Here is an 8225-nt window from a genome sequence, read left to right as displayed (position 1 = left end):
TCACGTGTGAAGTATGGATACTGCTGCTTCAGCAAGAACCGAGGATGAGCACCCTTCCTGGTTCTGAAAAAAAATAACAGAGGAAATGCCTTAAGCAGGATTCTGAAACGGGGTTGAATGAAACAAGAATGAACAAGAAATTCTTTCAAAACATGTAAAGCAATGCAAACAAATATTTATTTCAACTTATTTCTACAAAAGACCACCTCATGAAGACTGGTGGTGGGGTATTGGCTCAAAAAAAAAGCAGAGAGCACTTATACAAATGCTACAGGGAGCCTTCGCAGCCAACAATTGTTTGAACACACCTAAACAAATCACTGTTCAACAAACTCATAAAAAATGTTTGAATGCATAAAAAACCAATGGTAAACACAGGAAACAGTTAAAACAGAATGACGGCACAAGTTTGTCCCGTCGTTCTCTTCTGTGTCCTGGGTTTTCCTATGGTTTTTCATCCATTCAAACATGTACCAGCTAGCCCAGTCCAACGCCTTGGTATCATAAAAATATGGATAGTCAATCCTTACACAAAGTTGAAAAAAAAAGAAAGTATAAAGTAGGTGACAAAATTAAAACGACAGCAAATTGGTTGGCTTTTAATTTTAAATGATAATATAAAAAATAATGGCATGAATGAAAGTGAGCAGCACGCGAAGTACCTTGTTGCTAGCCCGACATTCCACTTTGAAGCAAAATGTCCGCTTTCAACACTACATAGGCTAAACATGCAATGAGCCATTCCTTTAGGCACACGAAATATACCATAATTGTTAAAAAAGCTACGAATTAGTTGAAAAAACCTGACCACGACAAATTGGAATTAGTGACTAGATACAGTTTCAGAAATACACAGCGACATCATATAAAAATATATGGTTCCCATACAAAGATTGATCATAACAAAAATTCAGGACATTTATCAGACTGGCATCAATGTGCAAAGCAGCTTAATGAAGGAAGACGGTCTTCACTAAAAACATGTTAATATTGGGAGCTCATGTGCTTCCCTGCAAGTTGGGTGTGTAAACCCACTGACATCTTAACTAACCCGCCTGAATCATCACTTGATAGACATTGAGGAATTTTACGAATTGGTTTATTGTAGCCAGCTGTCTAGTTTATTTCCCTATTTTTCTTGGCATTTCGTGTCTAATTCTAAATTTGGTGACTAGATAGCTTTTACTATGGTCATGCACTGGTGACAACGAATATTTGATTTTACTTTAAAAAAATTTCAGTTTTGTTTTATTGCTCACCAGCCAACGATCTGAAATATCAGAGGCGCTTAAAACGTATGTTGGCATTTCCTTCCTGCAGTGTAGTACAACTAATCATGACTTTTACCATAATTTGTTCACAAATCGTAATATGTGGAAAGTATTCAGCTTAATGAAAATGTCATTTCAGAAGCATGCACAATCAACAAGGCCTCAATGACTCTCATGACGTGGTCCACTTGTTTCTGTCACAAATAACCTGAGTGCAGACACATTCCACCGAAGACGAAGGTAACATGCCCTCTTGGGTGATGAATATTTAAAAAGCCTTACGAGTAAATTTGCTGCTGAGCACGTGAAATTGTGGCATTAAAACAAAAGATCCCTCTGCGGCATCTTTCACTTGGAGGAGCGCTTGACCACAAACTTTGAGAAGCTGGAAAATGCTCCATGAACCGCTCCAGCCAGCAGAAACGATGCAGGACACAAGTTGGTAGGCGGACCGCTGGCATCCTGCGATTGTGAAGATATTTCTGTTTAGTAGATGCTCTTCTTTTTGTACCACTGTTTATTTCACCTTTAACAAGCAGCTGAACTCCCTAACGTTCACATAATAAAATGCTGCAATGCGGAACAGTTAGCAGGGTTACCTCAATTTTGCTTTTCTACGAATTAACACAATGTAGGTAATCTGCACACAACTACAATCAAACTACAATTTTCACCTACTTCACTGCTAACATCAGCGTTTGACTGCTCAAGCACAAATACAGGTTAGACATGTGAGCAATCTGCTAAACGTATCCCCACAAACTGAACAATCAGGCATCAGAAATCGGCAAGGAAGGAGGTGTCACGTTTAAATGGCACTTTTTTTGTTCAAAACATAAACAACACCTGGAAGCTTGAAGCGTGAGAGGGGGTCTTTCACGCTTACAATGTCAGAACATAGCTTGCTAGTGGGCACCTGCACGATGTGCACAATGTGTTTCTTGAAAATGCGTGCGAAAGTTTGATTGATGTGTAGGACGAGAATTGCAGCACGTTTTGACACAGGCCTTGTGGACGCTTCTGCCTGCTAATGTCAATGTGGATTCTTGCTAGTCGCCCTCTTCGCTTCTTTCTGAATATAATGCTTTAGGCATTATATTCAGGACAACGACTGCATCAAAACGTGCAGCAATAACCTACGTCCCACACATCGGTGAAACTCTCGCACACATTTTCAAGACACGCAGTGCATACATTGTGCATGTGCCCACTAGCAAGCTGCGTTCTGACATTGTCAGCGTGGGAGACCCCCTCTCACGCTCCAAGCTTCCGGGTATTGTTTATTAGATTCCATGCGCTGAATGCAAATCAGTGTACATTGGCGAAACGGGCAATCTGCACAGAAGATTAATGCAGCACTGGAACGAAGTGAACAAGGGCCATGCAAAAACAAGTCCACTGGCAGAGCACCGTGAGAGGACGGGACACGTGGTCGACTGGAACAAGACAAAATTACTGACAACTGAGTGCAATCTATCTTCTTGATTACTGCTCGAGTCCCTCATTGTTCAGACGACGCCCAACATTATCAACATAATGGATGGCAATCTGCACCATATCTATGCAAACTCATTGCGCCGCGTAATGCCCAATATATAGCTTCGTTTTCCACGACACATGCTCACCGTGAACAAGCAACAAACCGTTAAATGGCTTTCTTGACTTGGTCAGTTACCTACGTTTCATCACTGCAATAATGCTTTTACCTGCCTACACGGCATTCCGTCAAACACTGGACTACACCACATGAGCCATTGGCGTTCTTAACCTGCACCAGAGTATATAACCTTTCACTACTGCTATGAGATAGACCCATAAACGCACTTCAATATGGCCTTTATATTTAGCTCTTGGAAACATTATGTATAATTTTACCTTTAAGTTGCACCTGCTACAGCAGCTGGTACTATACCAAAAACATGAAAAAAAAACGGTGGTTTAACACGCCAGAGCTACACTTGGGATATGGGGAGCACTGTAGGGGAAGGCTTCGCATTAATTTTGACCATCTGGGTATTTTTGTGCGCATCGAAATCTCCAAACACGGGCGTCTTTACGTGTTGCCTCCATCTGAAAAGCGGCTACACCAAGCGGTATCTAATCGACATTCGCCTCCACAACACACCACCCTAGCCACGGCAGTGGGTTAAACATATGAAATAAAGCGAGTTTTGGAGTTCAAATGAAAATATTAATCACACGTTTTATTTTCCCAATCGATGTACCTTTTGAAATCCACCATGCAATCCCCCCTCCCCTACCGGCCTACCAAAACACCTTTGTCTCAAGAGGTAATCAGGCTGTTGTTAATGAAGTAAGTATTTACAATCCGAGACTTGCCACCGTTAAAGTCATGCACTTTGTTTTAGAGATAAGCGACATTAGCCATTTGCAGCACCAGGAGTTAATTGTGTTAAGATCAGATTGAAAGCATTGACGGTAGTAGTTGAAAGAAATTGTGTGATAAATTACAACATCATCTGCAAATAGACCTACATGGGAGGATATGCAACATGGAAGATAGACCAAGCAACCTGCCTGGGGGGACAACAAAGTGGCACGAGCAAAAGAAGTATATAGTTATTAGAAGTAAACTGCATTTGAGAAGAATGAAAATCTTTCGCTCAAGTGAGGACATTAGGGTGAAGTTTGAGAAGTAGTCTGTGGTGTGCAATGCGATTGAATGCTTTAGAAAAATCGAGAAAAACTACCGCAGTTTGTAAGCCTGTGTCAATGGATCAATGTAGATCGTGAACAAATCCTGAAAGTTGTGTTTCTCAAGTAACCCTTGTGAAAACCGTGGTGATACTCGAATGTGATATTGTGATTTTATAAATAATTAGCGACCTCAGAGTGGATGAAATGTTTCCTGACCTTGCATATGGTGCTTGTTAGGGAAATTTAATGGTGAAGTACCGTCTCCTGATTTAAAGACTGGTGCTACCTCGACTATCTTCCAACCATTGAGATTAGTGCCTGTCATGAGAGACTGCGAAAAAAGCGCTGTCAGAATTCTACAGACTGCGGGATGTACTTTTCGGTATAGTATGATTATTACCAGTATGATCTGAAGTAGACCAGTTTGTATTGCAAGTTTAAAACCATATCGAAAGATCCTAAATGTTTGCTTGGCTTGATTACATACGAATACTTGCTTCAAAGTCAGTTCAATTTCTCTTCTTGCGCTTTAGTCGTCAGCCCCAGATTCTCTTCAATATCTCTGCTAAGCAATGACACGCTCCATACGCACAGCACTGCTTCATGAAAATGTTTCAAATAATCAGAGGCCACAGCACTGCTAACAGGTATACATCATGGCAAGTTCCACAACATGCAATAACTAACCTGAAAGTACATAATCAGTGGGTGCACCGATATGGCAGCAGTGCCTGGACCGATGTGTCGAGCAAATGCGTTGACTTCTGAACGGGTGGTCCAAGCGGCCAGATGATGGATGAATGACCATTCCTGGCGGCAAAGCGTACGGAGCACCAACGAAAGGCCAGGAAGTACTTGGGTACAGCAGGTGCAGTGTCGGTTGGCCAAGGGAGGCCCTGGCAAAGCCTTTGAAACTGGACTGGAAGGCAGCTGACCCAGGACAGCCAGCAGCAGCACCTGCAGGTGCATAATCTGTGAGTGTGCTGACACTTGTTGAAATACAAGAAAAGCACACACAAAGCACGAATGCTTACATCAAGTAGATTTTTAATCGTTTAAAGACAGTAACCTCCAAGGCACTAATAAGAACATTCCTGGAACACCCCAAGTGAAATTTAGGTCACAGTAAGAATGTATTTATTAGAACCGCAGGTACTGTGAGTGGGGTATGCATGATATATGCAAAGCTAGCTACTGAGCTAATTTGCATGGAACGCATGCTAGCAGCTCATCTGTATCCCTTGCTTTCAATCGGAACTGGTGTGTGATAGTTGAAGCTCCTCCATTTCAATGTCTGACTTGTATCTGCACGTTCAATTCTCCAATATAAATCGAGTTGAGTGAGTGCCTACAGCTTTCTTGTTAGTCTCTGTATGGCCTGCGGTTTTGCGAAAATGAGAACTTGCGAATTGGCTCAATTTTCTGCACTAATTTAAACAATACATATGCCTCTGATATCAAGCCCCAGACTTCCCGAGAGCTACTCTGACAGAATCGGCAGGCGCCTCGTAGGCGTTGTGAAATCTCCCCCACTACCCCGAGACTATGCTAACTCCCTGCGAGGCCACACGCGCGCATTTCACCTTCAATTTGCACGTATGTGAATTCTATACCTCTATGAACTCTCAGACGGGCGTCGTCATATTCGTGCCGGACTCGTGAAGCTCGGCAACGTAAATTACCGCACTCGCTCGCTGGCGCGCGGCCCGAACTCTCTCACCGGTTCCGGCCCTTGCATACTATTTTCTCCACCTTGCACTTTGTAAATTCTCATGTTTAACTACACCTCGTGCGCCCTCATCTCTTGCCTGCTTTTCTTCCAGCACAACTCCGTCAGCACCCGGTCGACGCGTACGCTGTCGGGGCGCGTTGGCGAGCGAGTACGGCAATTTCGCTGTTGTCGAGCTTCACGAGAACAGCACACATATCGCGGCCCGAAGACCGCGAGGCGTACGGTCGCCGGTCTCGCGAGCGCAATAGCTGCGAAGCGCACTGCACGGAATTCGTGTAAAAAAGGGGGGGGGGGGGGGGGGGGAGATTTCACAACACCTACGAGACGCCAGCCATGCAACCAAGTGTACCCTTATTTCACATGCACTTCCAGGGAACCTCCTGTTCATGTTATTTCTTGGTATACCACGGGTATTCACGAGGGAGGACTAATCACAGCGTTGTGCCACTCACGCGATATTGCGACTGCGATCTGCAACCGCAAAGGCACTGTTTGAGAGACACATAAACAAACGCCTCGGTGTTAAAGAGCCTTGCGTGATGTGAAATTATTAGCAGCCGTGTACCATAGCGCGAGCATCGTAGCCAAGATCTAGCTTCAGCGTAAATTGATGCTGACTTCTGCGGAAACGGTGGACTGGGCGCCAAACAAGTATACTAACTCACGTAGGCTCTCAGAGCAAACGAGATGGGGATCTAGCGAATTACTGACCCATAAACACCAGAACTCGTTCCAACCAAATACAGAATAATAAAAAATGCGTACTTACCCGAGCAAAAACGATGTTTCCAACGTACAATTCTCCTTCACTGTCGTCTTCATCTCGCGGACACACGAACACGCTTTGTTCTGATGCAATGTCATCCACTTTTGACGCGCAGTATTTTATCCGGCGATGATCGTTCTTCCGGGGTCCCCATGTTCAACACACGCGTAGGTTGGAAGGGTAGACATCACCCATAAAGCTTCTATAACTATGATTTAAGCTTGAAATAGATAAAACAGATTAAATCACGCCACCAACCACTCGGCACAATACGCCATGAAAAAACACACACAAAAGTGAGAGATAGTTGCCAGACTTCAAATGCAGCACCTCAATGTTTGACGAAAATTGTGTTACTACTGTAATGTTGGTAATTATCTTTCTGCTTTCAAAGTCTGAAATGTGTTTATAACTTAAATTTAAGGTTTTTAAACACAGAAAGTGAATACACATAAAGTAATTGACATATATACTGATATTGTAAAGAGGTTTGACGTTTGTTTTGGTTTTGATTTCACGGCGGGCTTCTCAAGAGAGAACGTGCGAGAAAACGAGCTACTTTGGGTTTAGGAAGAGGGCGGTAAATGTCGGCGTGATAGAAAGCAAGGAACAGGTGCTTACCCTGGTCGTTAAAAAAGGAGCTAATGAAACCCTCACGTAAAAAAAAAAAAAAAAAAAAAAAAACGTTCGACGAGGAATCGAACCATTGACCTACAAAACAGTAAACGGACGCGTTAACAAACAGCTATGCCGGCGGGCGGTGTTGGAGGCGCCTAAAACAACTCTATACTTACGTAAGTTGTCAACGAATATTGTCGCTTGTGTCTAGTCATCGCCTCCTTAACGATGGTCTAGTTTATGCTGCATTTTTAAAATTCTGGCTGTCCTAACGCTTGTTTCTCACGCACCGGTCTTGCAGACGAGGCCGCATTGCTAGCGCTGCAAGCGATTGAGCCAAAGCTCCATTATTTGACTCAAGAAAAGCTATCGCAGTCAACCCGACCTTTTCTGCGCAAGCCACGGCAGCCACGAAATAAATGGAATGTGCCGTTAGAATTATGGCGTTGATAACGCTTGTTTGACCGGCACCGTCTTGCAGACAAGCAACGTCGCTCTAATACTACAAGCGATGTCACTCCTGGCATGTCAGGCGCATCAAACCCATCGTGTAAAACGACTGCTAACAGTGCGAAAACCTCTGAGTTTGTAACAAGTGGGGATTTGCGGTGGCGGCGACGTAATAGGTACAGCAAGCAGGTAGGCAGAACAGCAGCGTAGGGTTACAACCTTTCCCCGAAAAAAAAACGGGCCTTCCGGGGGGGGGGGGGGGGAGGGGGGATTGTGTTGACAAAAGACGCCATGTTTTTTAACATTCAGTGCCATTTATTGTAGTGTTTTCTTAGAGAGAAATCAACATAACGTTTGTACTGAAAGAGATTGAGAGCTTGGTTAATCGCTCTGCATGTGCTTCACTGAAAAGTAACCGCAATTGCTGACCGCGGCAGTAGTATTTCGTTATTTTGTTCTTCCCTTAGGTCCCCCTCCATCTGAGGCAGCGCGCTCGCCCGCGTATTTTCTCTGCTCGCGTGTCTTTGCGCAGCTTGTCGACATAGGCGTGCGCAGAGTTCTCAATTTGGGGGAGCAAAGTCTTACCGCCGCGCCCCCCCCCCCCCCCCCCCCTTCCAGAGTAACTCCCGACCTCTTCTAACTGAAGGCCTTGCGGTGCGAACGCAGTGCAAAGAGGGATGGTTATAACATTTTTATTTCAATGTGATGGAATTGCAACACACAAAAAATA

The 8225-nt window shown here is 44.0% G+C and overlaps 1 long non-coding RNA gene across 1 annotated transcript; it reads right to left on the bottom strand.

Moving 5' to 3' along the window:
• Positions 1-155: 155 nt before the first annotated feature.
• LOC144143530 (uncharacterized) lies at positions 156-6703 on the bottom strand. Its single transcript, XR_013317117.1, has 3 exons — positions 6431-6703; positions 4617-4886; positions 156-1733 (listed from the first exon to the last, which is right to left on the bottom strand). It is a non-coding gene; the product is annotated as an uncharacterized LOC144143530 (long non-coding RNA).
• Positions 6704-8225: the final 1522 nt, after the last annotated feature.

This window comes from Haemaphysalis longicornis, unplaced genomic scaffold, assembly GCF_048455015.1.
Source record: "Haemaphysalis longicornis isolate Haplotype H1 unplaced genomic scaffold, Haemaphysalis longicornis Haplotype H1 scaffold_6, whole genome shotgun sequence".
Classification (NCBI taxonomy): Eukaryota; Metazoa; Arthropoda; class Arachnida; order Ixodida; family Ixodidae; genus Haemaphysalis; species Haemaphysalis longicornis.
This window is presented reverse-complemented; position numbering and strand designations above follow the sequence as displayed.